At 46.3% G+C, this 20,369-nt stretch overlaps 1 protein-coding gene across 3 annotated transcripts in view; it reads right to left on the minus strand.

The window, feature by feature from the left end:
• TTC28 (tetratricopeptide repeat domain 28) overlaps positions 1-20,369 on the minus strand; it is a 110,934-nt gene that overhangs the window by 57,876 nt on the left and 32,689 nt on the right. The window lies entirely within an intron of this gene.

Consider the following 20,369-nt stretch of genomic DNA (forward strand, 5'->3'; position numbering starts at 1 on the left):
CATTTGGCTGAAACTATCCAAGCGATGACAAAGGAAGCAAATGCTCTATCTGTGTAGACAAGCTCTGGTCTTTCTCACAAAACCTGTGAACTCCATTACTTGTGTAAAGTCCTGGCTTGGAAGAAAATATTCTAAGTTCTGAAGTATTTGGCATGTCTTGGTATGGAGACTCCAGCCCTGATTCAGACTTTCCATCCCCAGGAAACCCAGGAGAAATGAAGACATTTCTCTGAACATCCACAGGAAAATTTCTCCTCTGTCAGGCGATGAGTTCATAGAATTAATTTCAGCTCCCTTTTCTAAAATTATCTACCACAGACTAAAACTTCCACACAGTGGAACACAGCAGATACCTGAGCACTGCTCTGTTGTGACACACTTGGCAGAAGGACCTCCATGATGCTGGGTCTTGCCTCCCTGCAGAGCTCAAGTCTGGACTCCTGAGAAAGTTATCAAGGCTGTATAGAAACAGCAAATCATGCAAATACAGCTACAGAGACACCAAAACCAAAGAGGAATGTTGATGTGTCACAGTTCCTTCCAGCCAAGAGGAACTCATTACATCAGGACTCTGACACAGGCAGGTGCCAGGTGGCAGAAAAGCTTCCTTATGTACAATATAAGGGGACATGCCCAGCCAGGAGAGGCCTCACAGCTCTGGAGGCACAGCTGGAAATGCTGCAGGACAATGTCGAGCACTGCCCTGCCCTGAGACCACAGTGTGGCCAGAGGATGGTCCATCTCAGCTCACCGGAGCTGCTCAGCAGCACAATCATCTGGAGAGCAAGTTCTCTCCTGACTGACAGACACAGCAACTGCCTACAAAACCAACAGCATGAGGGTTTCTGTACTGAGGATCTGTTTGCCATTCTGCCACACAACAGTCTGTGACAATGGCTGCTGTGCCTCCAGCTCTGCTCCAGCCGAGGGGCCCCTGGAAAGGCAGAACCCTGAGCACAAGGCACGTGCACCAGCACAGAATTCAGCTGTGCTTCCGAGGACAAACCCTTCCTTAACTGCTTCCTGAAACTTCCTCTTCCACTGGCCCCTCTTTAAGCATTTCCAAGAGGATGTTCTGACAACCAGGTCACTTTGTTCCACTGCAGCATTCATGCAGGATAAATGTAGCCACAGTGAAAATTAAAATGTGTCTCTAGAGAAGGAAAAAGTTTGTATTAATTACAGTTTGCTAAGAAATCTCCAGCAATACAGATGGTCACAGTCTCTCCCCTGTCTCTGAACTACACAAATTTGAACAACCTTGGGCAAGAGGTTTAATACAGTAAGCAGGAAAATCTCCTTCACAAGGTACCAAGAGCGAGCAGGAGAACAAAGAGCAGAAAGCACTGCCTGCTGTTTGCCACCAGTCTCAGCCCTGTCAGGGTGCCAGGAAGGGAACAAGCAGGTTTAGTGAATAATTGAAGACACAGTGAAGAAATCTCAGAATGTCAGAGACATAATACAGTTTTGTAGGTTTCATCACAAAGCCTCTGAATTTCCAAATAAGACACACTGAATAATTTATCCCTGTGTCAGTACTGGGTCATCAGCTGTTCACTCAAAGCTAACAATGGTCCAGCACACTTCAAGACATTTGAATGGATCTGAACAGACTAATGAGCAGGGTCCAGAGGGAAAAGGTGATGAGAGCTCAGTCCACTCATCCTTCCCAACACTAAGCTCAGACAAAAACATACAGACCCCTCAGTCATGCCCTGTTCATGAGGCCCCACAGGTTATGCACCAGCTTTAGGGCCACTCAGCACCACCTCTCCCTGGTGCTGCTGCTCAGCACACAGAGCAAGGAGCCCAGCAGCTGGGCTGGCTGCAGGCTGGCATCTGCCACACTGACACCCAGAGAGCACGGGGCTCAGCTGCTAGGCTGGCTGCAGGCTGGCATCTGCCACACTGGCACCCACACCCAGGCTTGTCCAGCTCAGACCCAGAGACCCAGCCTAGTATATGGAACCCTGCCAGTCACATGAGCCACAACATGGGACAATGAAAAGATGCCAAAGGATGCAGCTCCATCCTTCTCCTCTGAAGGGCCCTCTCTCATACAGCTAATGCGAACACGTCCCAAGAAAGATTTCAAGGCATGTATTTGTGGAACAATAAACATGACCGGCAACACGAACCACGAATGTGCTTCTTTCGATGTGCAGCATTGTCTGCTTGTGGCACCCCTGAGCCTGCCCTGCCACTGCCATGGCCATGGGGGGCAGCACAAACCCTGCCCAGCTCACAGGGCAGCACAAACCCTGCCCAGCTTACGGGGCAGGCACAGCCCAGCAGAGCTGCTGAGCCCACGTGGCCCCACCGGCCCCACTGCAGGGCACTCACACTGGCAACTGGCTCAGAAACCCACAGCAGCTCCCCATCCTGGCAGAGCTGCCTGGAGCAGCATTTGCAGCACTGGCTCATGCACATTATTCTCAGCACCCACAATGCCCAGTAGCAGAACAACTGCTCCTATCCATGGTACCTTTCAGCCCACAGACACAGCCCTGTGGCACCAGGTATCACCCCCTCACCAGGCAAGGCGATGAACACTGCACAGCCTTTGTCCAGCCGTCATTAGGAACTTGCCACATAGTTATGTGCACTTAGATTTTAACAGCTGATTTTAATGGTTCTGTGTTATTTTTTCACATTTTAGCTGGGTAGGCACATGTGCAGCAACCCATACTCAGCCTATTTAATCAATAACTGTACAGAAGCAGGTACAAATCACTGCATTCCAAGAGAAATTCCACAACTGTCATGCCCAACCACCCATGACAGGATCAAAGAGCACAGCTCAATCTGTCTGGGAAATCTGCTTTCCTAGAAATCTGCTTTAGATAATATGTACACACAGAGCTTCACACACAACAAAGCTTGAAGGGTTTAAGTCAATTCTCAAGGACCAAAGGCTTACCCACATATTAACATCCTGAAGCAGTCCTCATCAATACTGACTGACCTGGTGGCATGAGTAATTACCTCCTAGTTCACCCTTTAAATGACAGAGGAATCCTTCCCAGCTGAGCTACTCCCCAGAGTATCTTGCTGGGAAGAAAGAGCAGCACTCAAAAGCAGAGCTGCGTGCCTGTAGCTTTCCCTGAGGAAAAGGCAAGCAGTCACCATGGAATTCCCCCCTTTCTGCCCATACTGACAAGAGTCTTGTAATGTATCTGATTATTTCAGAGAAAATAATAAATGTAATAAAACTATGCTTGCACGTATTCTTTTGTCTTTCATGATAATAAATGTTTTCTATTGTTTCTCTTTAAAATCTCATTCATTTAAATGGAAAAGTCTAGAGTAAATTGCAGTAATTTTTCTGAGGTGTTAGTTATGTTCATTCATTTACAAGATACAACAAACTTTTCCCTCTGAGACCTCCTGGTCTGCTCTGCTAACCAATCATCACCGATTCTACGCTGTCTTTCAGGAGAAGCTCCTTTTCTTTCTCCAAACCTGACGCCTTCAGAATGGTCTCCTGGATCCTGCACACTGCTCAGCTGTGCCATCCAGTGCCAAAGGGCTGTGCCAGACCCTCAGCTCATCCCATAGAGTGTTCCCACTCCTGTACACAACTCACTCACAAGCAATTGAGGAGTTACACACCGAGCTCTGCTCCCATCACTGCTGTGAGCTCTGGTCCCAGCCAGGAGCTGTGTGCAGCATCTGGCCAACAACACTCCACAACAACTGCATTCATGATCATCAAGACAGGTGCAACAATGCTGCAGAAAACATCGAGTGCCCACATACCTACAGCTGGAGTGGAATTAGATGCCACTGGCTGTGAAGAGAAGCCAGAACACTTGACCACAAGGAATGCCGACCCTGAATGGTCCTAACTACAGCCTGGAGCACTCTGAGCACTCTGCCCAAAGGCTCCTGAATGCCACCACTGATACATTGGGGCTGTGCCCCGAGTGATTGTCAGTAACTCCACACAAAGAGTCAAAAATGCCTAGGTGCTAAAAAGGGAGGAGAAATGTTCTAAAAAGAAACGGAAAGTGAGAATTAAAAGTCTGGAAAGAACTGGTCATTTAAATGACAACATGTCAGACAAAGGCAAAAGACAAGAAATGAAGAAATCAAATTCACTAATGTGAGTCTGTGTGTGCACTCATGCATATGCAACAGCAAAAAGACAGCCAGCCCCAGATCAATCAGGCTAATATCACATGAACATTGGAAAGCACAGCTCTGAGTTAGTGTGTGTCCAGCAGGATGGTACAACTGCCACACCTGCTCCAGTGTTACCATGTCCCTGCACTGTCCCGCAGCGGCTTGTTCTGCAGATCACTTAAGCAGTCTTTCATTTAATTCTTGCATAATACAGTGAAAAACAAGAACATCATCCTTTACATCTCTGTTAACACTTCAGTAAATAATTCCAAGCTTTTCTCTTGTTACATGGCAATCTTTCAAGACATCTGTTCTTTCTCATCACACATCATCAAATATACTTCAAATCAGAGTGCCACAGTTCTAGAACGACATCACTGGACAAGACCATAACCACCACACTGGGTCAGACAAAAAGCCCCTGCAGACCTGCAGGTGATTCTGGCCACAGCCAGCCTGGATCCCACGGGAGGAGCAGAGCAGGGATGCAGTGACTGTCCTCAAAACCCTTCCCCACACTCCCACCTATCTGTGACCCAGTACAACCTGGAAACGAGCACATGCACTACTGTGTTCCTTTCATGTTTTTGAAGCCACAACGCTGTCGTGTTTCCTCTGTGGCACAGCAGCCCACACTGCACACTGCCATGCCTGCTGGAGGTGAAGGACACACCGGTGCTGACCCGGAACCCCAAGGAGACTGCAAACAAGAGTTTCTCCAAGAAAAGAGGTCCCTCAGACTGAGGCGTGGCAGGATCCAGCCTCGGCAGCTGGAGACACCTCTGTGCCATCAGGCACCCAGATCTCACCAGTGGGGACTCAGGGCCCAGTCCCTGTAAGCACAGGACATGCCCTGCGATGTGCTCACCCCCCAGTAGTGCTGGGCCTCACACACAACTGGCTCAGCTCAGGGGGATCCTGGCCAAGTCACTTCTCTCTGTGCTGCAGCTGCACGGACCTGCAGAGCAGAACACTTCCTTTCTTTGCATGGAATGCAAGACCCATGTGTGAGGAAATGCTCCAAGTGCTGCTGGGCAGGACACAGGAGCCTCACCACAGTTCATGGCTTCGAGTGGGAGAGGCCTGCAAAGCTCCATTTTTCGTTTAACCAGACAACAAATAGGTGAAAGTTAAAAACTCTTCTCTTGAAAAATGAAACAACTGGGAAGTGCCTTTTTCTGGGAACAAACTGCTTTCACAGCAGCATGACAAAGGTTATTTTGAACTTACTACTTTGACTGGATTCAGCTGTAAGTAATTAAATTTAGTCATACAAGTCTGATCTATAAATGGAACATACAAAAGCAATTACCAGAGCTTCCACTGGAGCAGGAAGCAACAGCAACTCTGTTTGATGTAAACTGAAGGGAATATTATTTATACTCCACAAGAAGTCACAGTAACACAGTCCCCTTACATAGATTTGCTCTGAAAATTACAGTTTTCAGTGATCAGAGTAACAAGTTACAAATTCCAGCCATGCTCTCTGTTCCTTTCTCTTTAACAGCCTCACAGGTAAAAAGGACAATCATATCACAAAATTTGAAGGGACTATTTTGGCTCCTGTTCTGACCTTAGAAACCAGATGAAGGAGGAGTTAATTAAACATGCAAGAGATGGAGTGACTAAGAATCAAGATTTTTTTAAAAATAGAATTTTATACCTTATTTTGGTCTGTTTGGACACTAGACTATGCAGAATCTGAGGGATGTGTGAACCCAGTGAGTCTCTCTCAGCCCAGTCCCTGAGCACACACATTTTCACTACTCAAACCACTGCTGTAACAAGTGGCCTGATCAGGTAAACCTTGTGGAATTGTGCATTCCTGAATAGACTGCTGGAGAAGTGCAGCCTGACAAAGTTTGCCAAGGACACCAAACTGAGTGGGGAAGTGGACACTGGTGGAGGGAGAGACACCCTGGCACATAACTACAAATAAACTCTGGCATTTCCTATTACGTGAAGGGCTGTTTGACCCAGCAGCCTTCAGTTTGTTTTCAATTCCCTTCTATCAATCCCTCCAGCCTTTCACTCTTCAGTCAGACACTGGGCACATCACCCTTTATAGCCTACCCAGCATGGACTGTGCAATCATTGCTGACCAAGTAACAAAACAGGATGTTCCTTTGGCATAATACACACAGACTTTTGCTTGCTGTCTCTTCCCTCACAGAGGAAACTCCAGGCTTCAGTGTGCATTATCTGTATCACACAGATGAACAGAGAAGGCAGCAATTTGCCCCTGTCCGGAAGACACCAGGTCCTTGTGCAGCTGCTCCCCTGGCAAGCAGCAAGTGCTTGTGCTTTCTGGTCTGTAAGCTGGAGAAAACCTGACCCACCACCCTGCACAGCACCCAGCCAAACTAACCGAGGCCATGTTTCTGAATGGTTTCTCTTCAGCAGAGACTGCGGCAGGACACAGTCCAGAGCACCAGTGCCACCAGTGCCGAGCACCTCCTGCCCACACAGTGCAGGGACAGCAAGCCCAGCAGCCCCAGCAGCCCCAGCCACAGGCACCTCTCGTGCCACTCACAGCACCTAAGCCCTCCCACCTCTCATCTCTCCTAGGTGGGCACACAGCAGTTAAAGACCTGGGAAGGGATAAATGTTTGTTCTTTCAGTAATAAGGTCCTGTTTAAAAAATAAAAAAGTAATTCAGCATGGTCTGAAGGTTTCAGTTTGAATCATCTCCCCTTTGCCCTTTCACGCGACTGTTCCCAAAGGAAATTCTGCTTCGAGACATCACTGTTGGGCACCTGAGTCAATCAGCCTCTGCTCTGAAACACACACCCTCAAGTGAATAAGCTATGCCACTGCTTTTAGAGACACACATCCCTATCCTACACATACACACCGATGCTCTTTCTAGCACATGCTCCTTACGTGGCCAGCTGCGTGTCCCTTCACACCAGGCACAAGCACAACCTTCCTCATCATCTCCCAGCCCCTCCTGGCTTGTGCCAGACCCCACACAGCCAAGCACAGGCTCAGAGGGCAGGGACAGAGCTGACCCTGCCAAGCTGGCTCAGGTGACAGGGCATCACCTCAAACAGGTCATTTATTATTCCCAGCTAGAATGGAAAAAATAAGAGTGCTAGGACATTTTTATACTGCAAAAGATACACTAGACAATGTAAAAGATTTGCTTTAAATTAACAACAAGGTAAAAAATGCAGCTAGTGATGACAACAACCTTGCTCCCAGGCTTTGGTACTGTAAGCAGCTGAGAAAGAAAACTTTCAAGCCTGCCCAGAAGACCCCACACAGCCACTCCTTCAGTCAGAATAGATTTTTAGCTTGACGGCAAAGATTCAGCTGGAACCTAAGTCTGGAATTTCCACAACGTGTTTTGCATCTATTAAGATACTACTAATATCAGCAGAGAAGATAACCAGTCGGCTCATACAACAGCACAGATTCATTTAAAGGTTGTTAAGAATGCAATTCGGTGGGAGAGGTATGAATGTCACTGCCATGAGAAGCAGAGCACAGACACCTGGAAGGTGTAAGAGCAGTGTCCTGGAAATACCTAAATTATCACTAATTCCTACAATTGCTAGTTCTGGAACTAAAGTCCCAGATTCCACCTTAACATCTAGGCTTCAGTTCAAACTGCTGAACCAAAGCAACAGCTGCTGACCCTGGGAGCACTCCCCTTCTGAAATCCCGGGTATCTGCAGGACACACGGACAGAGAGGTGACCTCTGTCAGCCTAATCCTGCTAACCCTGATGGAAAAGCCAGGAAAGGCCTTTTTCTGACAATGCCCCACTCACTGCTCTGTTCAGCAAGTCCCACCCAAGCAGGATGGACCTTGCAGATACAGCCACCAAGGCCAAAGGTATGTACATCAGAGAGCTATTTCTGCATCAATCCTGGCTTTAAACTCCTGCCTCTACCTGGAACACTTTATGTGTGTTCATCAGTAAATTAAAAAGCAGTAGCTTAAGTCACTGGATTTATAGTAAGAGACAACTAAACATCCTAACTTATTGTTGGGAAATTTTCCTGTTTAATAGCTGTTTGTCCCTTGCTAATGTAATCCCATTTGCCCCATCATCCCACCCTGAATAATCTCTCCCTGACCCTTCCCTGTTTATACACATTCCACAAACACAGACTTTGATGTTCCCCACTCAGTCAATTATCCAAATGATACAAATTCAGCCCCTTTGATCTTTCCTCATACATCAGTCCCTCCAGGCCCCTAATCACTTTTTTTCACTCTTCTCTGAACTCCCTCCAGTAATGATGTGATTCTAATCCTCTGAAAGGAGAGGCTTTTGGCTCCAGTTCTTCACACAGATGCAAGCAAGCTAATCAGAGAAACTCCACCAGCTCCGTGCACAGCACTGTTACCAGCCACCATGCATTAGACCATGACACTGAAACAAAGATGGAATTGTCTTGTGAACACCGGAGAGCCAAAAGCTGAAAGGAAACACAATGAAAATTAAACCAATGAACTGATCAGTGTTTTACAGTCACCAGACTTTAGGAGAGGCACAGTTGTCTGCCAGATGCTCTGAAGAAGGCAGGGTGACCATTCCAAGGTGGAACAGAACTGCAGGTCCTGTAGGTGTGTGTGGCTCAGCTTCGCGAAGGAAGATTTGGGAAGGGCTGTCCCCACGTGGGTGTGCCCTTTCAGCCTGCGCAGTGGATTTTTTTAGGTCAGGCACAGCGTGCGCAGAACTGGCCCCACCGTTTAAGTCCTGAGGTTCATCTGCCACGGCCGAGCGAGCTTGGACAGTGCCAGTGAAGTCCTTAGGACTAGAACCTACAGCACCCGGCATTTCCCAGGAGGTCTCCCATCCAAGTACTAATCCGGGGCTGACCCTGCTTCCGAGATCTGACGGGATCGGATGTCAGGGAGGCATTTAACTGCCTGCAGGTCCTGTAGGAGCATCATGATAATTAAATACCCCAGAAAAATGGTGCACAAAGCAAGTCCTGGGGTTCTGCCCACAGCCTGAGAGCTATTTCACAGTTACCACAGGCTGTACTGCAGCAGCTGCAAGTGACACAAACCTGATCCAGTGCCTGACAGCCCACCAAAGGACACACTATTCACACCTCCACTGAAGGCCCAGACAGTGTAAGGGGCTCCAGAGGCTACGCAGGACCTGTCAGTGCCATCATTCAGGTCCAGTTTTGAAAAATTTCCAAACCAAACTACAACAAATTGACTCTAATTTGACCCTTTAAGTTCTACACACAGTTGTGTTGCCTGATTAGTGTATTCTTTGCTACAATTCTGGCAAAGGAAGGTCCCTTCATCAGAATCCATGGGATTCACCTGTTGCAGAAAACCTCCCATTTTATGCATAGGGATTATACCAAGTCCTTAATCATTCTAAAATTACAGGTAGTCCAATCTGAGTGGCTGCATCCACAGGCGTACTGACACCTCTCCTCCGGGTAAGATGCAGATCCCCTGTCTTCTCACACATCATGTAAAGGCCAGGAGAAGCCTTATGCAAAAAAGAGATGGTAGGAACAGCTCAAAATGCTGCATTTTAATGATTCAAAGGTATCAGAGTAAGAGAGAGACAGTTTCTGTTGGGCCACAAAGCATTACATCTTAGAACTGTACACCTGGAAAGGCACAAAGAGGAGATGGAATTCATCAAAACAGGATTCAAACCAGAAAATAATGGAAGCAGGATGATGAGAACTGCAGGCACAGCAGGAGCCCCATCTCAGCAGCACTGCACTGGGCACTGGTGCTGCGTGTCCGTGGCAGCTGGGGCTGTGGGAGAAGGGACAGGTGGGAGGCCGAGCAGCACTCGCTCCACTGCACCAGCCAAGCTCCCTCCCTCACGTGTTCCTTCTAACTGAGAGACTTGAGATAAACACAGCTGAAAACGCTTCTAGAACTCAGTCCATAACAATGCCAGTTCCTGAGCCTCAGTCCCTCAGCCCTTCCCCTTCAGATGGAGACACACTGGAGAAGAACGAGGTGCAGAGCTCCACTGTAAATACCCCAGGATAAGAACCTCTGGAGCAGGTCCAGGTGGTTCAGGGACAACTGTTTTCAGTCCAGTAATAAGTGACCTTTTGCACAAGTCAAGAGCCTCAGTGCTGTCTGTATCCAAACTGCCTAATGAGATCAGGCTGAACACCAGGACAGATTAAATGCTGGCCAAGAGAGAGCAGTATTTTCCAATGCAATTAAGTATCAGGCAAGGAAACTCCTGAGTCCTGCTGGAATCTGCACTGGTCAAAATGGATTCAATTGGACATGGCAAATTAAACAGCAGCCAATACAGAGAATGGGTTCACTTCCCTGTAATACCTCCACTGATTGCCACAACCCAGACAGACACGGGGTACAGCTCCACATGAAGATAATGATCCCTTCAACACTTGGTACAAACAGCACCAGACACATTCTGGCTCCGAAGGGATGAACCAGGACATCTGTGTATACAGCACAGATTACCTCGGGGTGGGGTCCACGGTTTTGGGGATTTGCTACGGAACCCACAGATTTTTCACAAAAGTGGATGGGTCAGCCACCAGCAGGACCATAAGGACTCCAATAGACTTGCTAATAATGTCTCTGGAGATACCTGCAAGATCTGGGGTCGCTTTTGCTGTGCTGCAACAGAGGTGAGTGCAGGTTAACATAGCTAACATGAGCAGTCATAATGGAGCAAATCCGAGTTTCAACTGCTTATTGGAACAAAAACATTAATCAGTAAATGCTGAGATGATTAACAGGATAAGATTAAGGTTAAAAACAGAAAATCTATTAACCTGTTTAAGAAATAAATGTTGCACCTGGCAGGTCATCATTCTTTTGAGGCTCAAGTGTGTAGATGCTCTCAGCAAACAGGAGCCTGACTGAGGCAGCCAAAGGGTCTGTATGAAGGCTAATGGATCTGTTATTGCCTTGCCACATCAGAAGGGATGTTCCTTCTCCCTAAACTCAGCAAGATGAGCCACAGACCATCACCTCAGCTTTCACTGCCAGACACGATGTACCACGGCCCTGTACGGGGCAGGATCTGGGAGGAAAGTCAGAGCTAGTAAGAGATTGCAACATACAAAAATAAGCAGGAAAACAAAAAGAAATCAGCACCTAGAACGGCAGATTCAAATTCATGTCTATATCCTAACAGCTATGAATTCAGCTCGTAACAGAAGTTTTAGCCAGAAAACAATATTCATCCATTCTGCCATCCTATCTGTGTATATGCTTGTCATTCAACTGCCACACTTATCCATTCACTGTGTATTGTGAGAGTAATTGTTAAGAATTTTAATTATGCCTCAGAAGACACATTTTCTCAAGGAGACAGAGACACACAGTCCACCTGCATCTTTCAGCTTAATTTCCCTTAGGAAAATTTCCTTCTAATGCGTTATTTCACATCAGACAGCCTATTACACAGAGCAACTCACCAGACTGCACTAATTGTTAAAAGATTGGGGGTTATCATGTCCTGCTTTTCAAAGAGCTGGTCAGGATTGTTTAGGGTCTGTCAGAGTTGTGAGAGATAAAAGACAACCTGTTCAGAGGGATGCTGAACCACAGAAATAAGAAAAGAAATGCTGAAGATGACAGGGGTCCAGTACTTCCAAAACAATATAAAAATATCAGGAACACTGTCACCTTGACAAAGAACACAGCTCAACATGTACCCCCTACATGAAATTACATAGTAATTCATACCCTTGCACTGATGAGGATGCTCAGCTATGAGATTATAATGTAAAAATCTGGTTAGATAACGGGAATCAAACAGTAACAAAATGCTTTGCAGTTTTCAGAACTAGAGGTTGTTGTGCCTGATGGACTGTGCAGTGTGTGGAAAAAAAACCCATCAAAAGAGTTCAAAAGGCTCAACTTTTAAATATTTACTTTGAGACTTATCACCAGTGATTCTCAACAGCAGAACTGAACTACGAAGAAATGAATGGAAAGCAAACCAAAGAGCTGTCAGTCCTGACTGGTTAGCCCTGGCAACCTGCTCTGCAGCACTTCTGAGTAGGACTGCCCAGCATCTTACAGACAGCACCAGCCAGAAGACACAGCAGTTGCCAATGCTTTTGTGGTTTGCACTCAGGGAAAATGAAGACAAAAAAGACAATGATTCAACTTGTATCCTGGAGCCTTGACCTTAAGCATGACTATAACTGGGCATTTTCCATTCCAATGGCATCCAGTCCTTGTTTGAGATCGAACTGAACACAGGTATTTTTGCTGTCAAGTCCCTTGTTCTGTAGTAGTGGGAACCAAAATGAATTCCTACTCTCCCAAGACTTCTTCTGTGCCTTGAAGAAAACCAGGGAAAAGCTGAAGTAATTTCCAGGGAAATGTGTACCAGCAAGAGCACTGGACTTTAGCACTAGACTGCTCTTTAGCTGAACTGTGAAGAATCTGTCCTGTCTTCCTTCTTTACTTACATATCACAGCCTACGGAGAAGACAGGTTCTTCTCTGTCAGAAACCGCTTGTTACCAAACTAGCAAAGCCTGTGGCTGTTCCCAGCAGAGTCTGTCCCCACGTCAGCTGCCTCCTCTGCTGCCATCAACTTCCCAGGGACAGCCCTTTCACTTGCTGGGGACCAGATGTCAGGCTGGTTCCGATTCACCCCCTGGGTGCTGATCCCAGCAGCGTCTGTCGTGTCAGCCCCTGTGACTGCCCCAAACAATGTCCCCTTCTGAGCAAGCACAGGGCTGGCCAGAGCCACCAGCCCAGGCACCACAACACTCTGCTCAGCTCAGCTCTTGCACCTACTTCTAGAAATACTCTTGGTGCAAGTGCAAGACCACCGAGAACAATTATTATCATTCTAATCACTTCACACATCCACATCCAAACCAACACATCTCCAGACTTGGGCAAGGGAGGATTTATAGGAAAAAGGTTGCAGAGGGCAGTACCTGGGCCAGTGGAGCTTCTCCTTCCTAATCATCCCAGAGTGCCCATTCGCTCTGTAACCAAGGAAGAAGTGTGTCAGACTATGACAAGGCTGTCTGCAGCACTGATGGAACATTTCTCTGAGCCCTGATGCAATTAACTGCCACGAAAGTGCTGAGGCAAGCAGAATTAGGAAGCTATAACAAATCAAGTATATAATTCCACACCATTTACATTTAAAACAGCTGAATTGCTTATTACTCACAGTGCTGCAGCATGTTTACAACTTGATTTCATAAAAGCTACATGTCTTATTCTCCAAGGAGCACAACAGAAAAAATACAGCTTCAAAGCCAAAATAGAAAAATAGTCAAAAAAAGGCACAGCTGTCCAGAGCTCCCTGACCCAGGTGGCAAGACCGGCCATCCTGCACCACCAGCACACCCTCAAAGTCACTGCAAACATTCAGAACCACTGAAGGATCATGATTACCCCAGAAGTTCTTGTTCATCTCATGGAAAATTTGAGTAATGAACAATATGGAGATGGCTAAATTCAAGAAACACTTTCCTGAAAAAACAAGGGTGCAAGAGCTCCAGCATTCTTGCTGCAATATCCAGTTGGCTGCAGAGAGAGCAGAGCAACTGCTGCTAAAGTGTTAGAACAGGTTTGAAATCTTCCCTACTTCCTCAGCAGGGAACAAACAGGAGATCATCACAGTAACTATCCTTGAAACTAATGTACAGGATACTCACCCCATCCCTTCTGCCTTAACAATCTAATTGTCAGAATATTGCCTTCCCTGAGTTCATGTATCATCCTGTAGCAGAATACCAAGTGAGCTCTTCCAAATCACTGAACTGCACAAATTGTCTTTTATTCTCAAACTCTCACAAGACACTGGCTTTTTAAAAAGCAATGCAGGCAGGGCAGATGAGGAAAAAGAGACATTTCCAACGACTGAGGACTTCTAAGGGGGTCTATTAAAAAAACACGACAAACCACAACCACACACACACAAACCTGCTTCTTACAAGACTGTAAAGACAGTGTTTGACAAGGTCCTAAGCTTAACCTACAGTGTAAGAAAAATAACATATACTACTCAACACTGTCTTCATCAGTCCTAGCATGAAACGGCTGGGAAGGCCCAGATCCAACAGCTACCGAGGATGAAGGGAATTTTTCTGCTAACTTAGCTGAGTTTTAGGCTGGACTGCTGGGCGGACTTTGCTGCTACTGCTCAAAAGATAATGCCAGTCAGCAAGAAAAGTAGTAACAAAGAGAACCCACCAAATGCTTTTAACTTCTTCCAGCTACACAAAGGAGAGAATTAATGTGCAAGAAAAACATATAAAAGTGACACCTGTACTCAAACCCTTCATCACCATCCAACCAGCACCCTTTGCCCAAGTGCTAACAGGTTTTGCTCCTTCACACAGCTGGCCTTCTCCTCCTTGTCCAGGCCAGGAACTCACAGGCAGCCACAAGCTGACCTCGTCCCGAGCCCGCACAGCTCCCACAGCAGGAACGCCGTGGCTTCCAAAGAACCACAGACTCACTCAGAGTGACTGGAGCTGAACAACAGCTGGGGCTCACACTCCTGTGGCAAACTTCTCTCTTTAATCTAACTTTGATACTGAGATGTGTTAAATCTTTGATTTTATTGGCAGATACTGACCATATATGCCTAACCTCTGAAGCCTGCTGATTGACAGTGTTAATGTACTTTTTAATGGATGAAAAGGCAAATGACAGCTTTTGGCTCACTTTCAAACACATTTCTTCACTGCAAAACTACTCTATAGTTCAACCTGCTTTTCATACAACTTAAGAAATCTAGTCTTTATAGTGTTGCTAATAACTGGTGGCAGGATAAAGGAAAGAGGAGCTGGATAGGAATACTTACTGTGATAGTCACTTCCTGAAAGGAAGATGTTTTCTTCCTTTCTTTAATGTCAGCTACCTTGATCTGAAATCCCAGCTGCATTGATCTGACCTTAGAAAATCCCAGACAGAAGTTAAACATTACTTCAAAATAATTTCTCTACTCTTTCTATATAGAACACAGCTTACTCCCACACTTTGCAAGAGCAGAAGTTATGCTAATAAGTAGCTAGTGGTCCCAGCATCAAAGGTACTCTGCAGGCTATTCTGCTGTCCAAAATAATCTGCATGGGCTGCAGTCCAAAATAATAGCTCTGAGACTGACAGACTGCACTCTTACACAGAAAGAAAACCTTTCATGGAATCACAGACTGCTTTGGGTGGGAAGGGAACTTACGGCTCACCTTGCTCCACCCCCTGCCATGGGCAGGGACACCTCCCACGAGCCCAGGGTGCTCCAAGCCCCGTCCAACCTGGCCTTGGACACTTCAGGGATGGGGCAACCACAGCTTGTCTGAGGAACCTGTGCCAGGGCCTGCCCACCCTCACAGGGAAAAATTTCTAGCAAGTCTGGGGAGGGAATAAGTTGTGGTATCCATTCCACATTGTGAGAGACTGGCAAAGGGGTTTCTTTGCTCAGATGTCCTTGGCATGGGTCTGTATCTGAGCAAGAGCTAATATTCAGAATACAGAAATGCAGGAAAGAGCTCTCCAACCATAACAGAGTAACATTTCTATGGAAAATGGGATGTTGCCAAGTCATAAGAGTCTCTGTAAAGGCCTAATTAACATGAATAACACAGCTGGATATTTTAAGTATCAGCCTTCTAAGTCCCTCCTTCCTGCCACTTAAGAGTAAAAATACTAGCATGTTTTATGGAGGTTAATTCATGGTTGCTTAGGTGTGATTTCACTTTAAGAGAAGGCAGAATTACTAGTCCCTTGCAACCATCCATATGGGAAGCGCATGGATAGCCTGTCTTAGTGGCATTTGCTGAAGGAAGTCACAACATAACAGGTTTGTCAGCAAAAGGTGGATACTTGGTAGAGTATCAATGGAATTGCCTTTCATTCCATTCCAGACTTGGGTTTCAAGGTAGGTGAGGTGACCTCATCACCTGGCAGGTTACAAGATAATCATAACAGAAAAGAAAACAATAATGACAATGTACAAAGAAAAATACAAAAGAATCTAAAAGAAAATCAGCATGGTTTATGAGGAGATCAGACAGTTTTATCTCCTGATGGCTGTGAAGTTCAGAACATATTTTGGCATGCTTCTTTACAAATACAAAACCAGCATCTCAATCTGAGGAGGCAGCAGCTCCCAGACTTGCACAACCCCCTTGGGCCTTGCACCAGAGTGCTGGCTGAGAAGCATCTTGGCCACTGAGCCCTGCACATTGTGGTACCCCAAGCTGTGAGCCCTTGTCCAAGCACACGGAGCCCAGGCTGCAGAGCTGCCCCCTCCACACACACCGAGCCCAGGCTGCAGAGCTGCCCCCTCCACACACACCGAGCCCAGGCTGCAGAGCTGCCCCCTACACACACACCGAGCCCAGGCTGCAGAGCTGCCCCCTCCACACACACCGAGCCCAGGCTGCAGAGCTGCCCCCTCCACACATACCGAGCCCAGGCTGCAGAGCTGCCCCCTCCACACACACCGAGCCCAGGCTGCAGAGCTGCCCCCTCCACACACACCGAGCCCAGGCTGCAGAGCTGCCCCCTCCACACACACCGAGCCCAGGCTGCAGAGCTGCCCCCTCCACCCCACACTCAGCCCCTCTGGGTTCAGCCCACAGCAGGGACAGCAGCTCCTGAGCAGCAGCTCCCGCTCAGCTCCACCATCAGGGCAGTGCCCAACTGTTGTGCTGCTCCATGGCAGCCCAAACAGAACCTGTGCCCAGGGAGGATTCACCAACTTGTACAATAATCACAAAAAGTGATTCTACAAACTGCTTTCCATTAAAAGGACAGAAATTATTTGCAACTAAACCCACAAAACGAAATTCTGATTCCAGAGTTTCAGACTAGGCTTCCCCATAAACATTCCCATCTCAGCTGTGTAATTTTGTTCCAATTCAGTATACATCAGGCAAGAAACTAAACAAGCCTCGATCTGGGTTGTTAAAATAGCTGAAGGCACTGAATTTTTTGTGCTCCCAGGAAAGTCATGTAACTAACCATAGTTTGCTGTAAGTTGTCACTCTTAGGTTCATTCACAATCCTCATTTACTCCACTAAATGTAGCAAGCTACTAAATAATAAAAATAAGAATAAAAGAAGCAATAAGTAACTCTGACAGGAAGAGCTGCATTTCCACATAACGGAAAAAAACTGGTTTTTTGAGAACACGATTTACTACTTACTGTCAAAAAAAAAAAAATCACAGCAGTCCCACTATTGCTCAGAGCACGGTGGGATGTCAAGGAGCTGAGCCCCCTGAAATCCGATTGGCTTTCCAAGGACCACCCTCCCAAGGAGCCCAGCCACCAGATCCACAGAGCAGCGGGACCACCAGTGCCCACCCTGGGACGAGCAGGGCAGGACCAGGAGCAGCACGGGCTAGGCAGCCAAGTCCAGAGTACAACCTGAGCTGTGCTGACGGCACAACCCCCAGAGCTTCACTAAACATCCCAGGAGCAATGCTGCTCCCACTTTCAGCTGTGGCTAACCAAAGAGCAGTGGGCTCGGAGATGAGTCCAATTAAACTGATGACACAGCCAGGTATTTTATTATTTATAAAGCCCTGGTTTTCTCAGCACAGGAGAAAGCAATCACAGGACATTTCCCTATTCATTACTCCAAGCCTTTTAAAACCAGCATCTCCACAAAAAATCCCATCATGCTGGGCTTCCACCATTACCCTGCACTGGGCATTTCTCTGGCCTAGTTTCTGGAGCATCGTGTTCACTACACATAAGGAATCCCTTTCCATTTCTCCACAGGCAGCTCTCCTTCCCAAACACCTGGGGCTGAACTTGTCCATCCAATCTCTATCAAGGGAACTGTACAATTTCACTTTGCCTATATTTTGTTAGATTTAGTTGCAACTCTCAAACTGATCTTCCAAGTTCAGCACTACAAGCTGCTGCTGTTGTTACAAACTGACCCAGGAATCCCTGTTACAAAGGTCCCTTTACCGGAGTGGGGATAATAAACTTCTGTTTAAAGAAAGTAACACAGGCAAGAATGCTACAAATATACTAAAAAGCAATAATGTAATTTGGCAGCTGCGGACTTAATTTTTTCCCCATAACACTGTGAGGTGACAATGAAACTTGTCCGAAAGATTCCAAATCATGAAATGATTTTCTAGCATTCAATGGAAATGCAGAAATCTGAAAAATATACACAAATAGACCAAGATGACAAACCAGGCAGAGCAGTGCCCACAAAGCCAATCTGCCCCAGGGTGGCTCTGCACACAAGGATGGACATCAGCCCTCATGCAAACAGTGCCCAGCCAGGGTGTCGGCCTTGGCCAGGGGCAGCTGCACAGACCTGAGCACCCGAGCACAGCCCAGGGACCTCATGCAGGCAGAGCAGCTTCACGGGCTCTCCAAGCAAGGGAGAAACACGTCGTACTGTTAGAGAAAAGACTCTCTAGTCCCAACCTTTTCTTGTCCCATTGGATTATTTTATCACAATCTTCAGTCTTCCCTACAAGGAAAAGGCTTCCTGCACACCTTGCACACAAATAACAGTTGGAAGTTCTGCCTGGACTCAATTGCCAGAACATACAGGTATAAAGTGCACATCGTGCACCTTTGCTATATAAGGAGTAAGTTCTCACCTTAGCTAAGTATCACCTTCTTTCACCTTCACCCACATTTAACTTCAGGCTCATTCTTAACATCTTTCGTCAGCTCTTGAAATAACAGACCCAGTTTAAGAGAAGCTTTGTGCATGTCATGGATTTTTCTTCTAAACCAAACTAAGTTTTAGCAGAAATTCAAGCAGATGAGCAGGACTGAAGGGATGATTTTAGGTGTATCACAAGGTTATAAGGCACATACACAGTAATGAAGGTGGATTGCCTTAATCTCCTAAAAGGATTCAAATATTGCAACAAAAGCAAATCTTTCTTAACAGGAACAAATGAAGCCAATTTCCCTTGCAGAAATTTCCATAATTACAAGTGATTATGGACTACACTGAAATTCACCAGTACAGCACTTACTGTAGAGAGTATTCCTATTAAATGCTCTATTCAGGAACTAGAGGAGGGATTGTTTCTTGGTGAATAGTTATGTTGCCATTCTGCTGATTAAATCACAGTTCTTCTCTGTCAGAATGTGCATCTATCTTTGATAACACAAAAAAGAACCACCAATCCCTACCTGATGACTCCATCACTACGTTATTATGAAAGCCTAAAAGATACAGATTTTTAGAAGTGAATGCAGACAAGAGGAGGAAAAGATGACACCCACAGATTACATCAAAGGAACATCAGTTGTAACACTGCACTAGACATATAACTCTTTTCTGCTGAGTGAATCAACAGCTCCAAGACAACATTTGGACGTGCATTCTTTTCGAGCAATAAGGACAAGTATGGCAACAGCTGCTGCAGTATTTGCAAAAACTGTATAAACTCAAACAAAATACCAGAGGTTATAAAAAACTCATCTTGCATTTTTCGCTCTTGTCCATAAGGAGAATGTCTGACAGTTGTTCTTCTTGTGCATAAGGAAAATGTCTGTCAAAAATATGTAACGTCAATTATTCACCATTTTTCATAAGCAAACATGTACAACCCCAAATCTGTAGTGACCAACCATGGGAACAGAGTCCACTGTGCTGCTGCTGCCCCTGCACATCCCTGTTGCCATGCAACATCCCTCTTTAGCCTCCCAGAGTACAGCCAAACAGACCGTGCTCCAAGCTCATGACAGGACAGTGCACACTGTTCACTGCCGATGCCACCAGCGATGGGGTGAGCTTGCTCATAGCACAGCATCTGCCAGGCATTGCAAACATGGGTTTTCAAAGCAAGCTTATGAGAGCTCATACTTGACCCGACAGCTAAACAGTATTATCAAAGGTGTTTAGGGTATTGAAACTCTAAATGGTCACAGACAGGTGGAAGTCTGTCATCCACACAGCAGAAGATTCTGAAGCACAAGTGCTAGAGATGACAAAAGGTAACAGCAGTCTAATAGCAAAAGACAAAATGATAATGTTCTGTGGAACTGTCCCCTCAAAAGTTGCTGTACACAGTACAGAAAGAGAGCCTGCAACACCATGCATGTGTAGCATATCTTACTACACTGGAAGTCTGTCAAGAGAAGATGTAGAAACTCTGTCGATAGGAAAAACCTTGGATAATGCACTGTAGTGACAAACTGCACATTTCACCCCAGAAATTTGTAGGAAACAGGGCAAGACCAATCAGGACTTTGCCTGGAAATACTCAAATCAGCCCTGCCAGCCCTGCTCCCACCCAGGCAGCTTTTTTCCCTTCCAGGAGGTGCCCTCATGCTC

The sequence above is a fragment of the Pithys albifrons genome, chromosome 17 (assembly GCF_047495875.1).
Source record: "Pithys albifrons albifrons isolate INPA30051 chromosome 17, PitAlb_v1, whole genome shotgun sequence".
In the NCBI taxonomy this organism is placed as follows: Eukaryota; Metazoa; Chordata; class Aves; order Passeriformes; family Thamnophilidae; genus Pithys; species Pithys albifrons.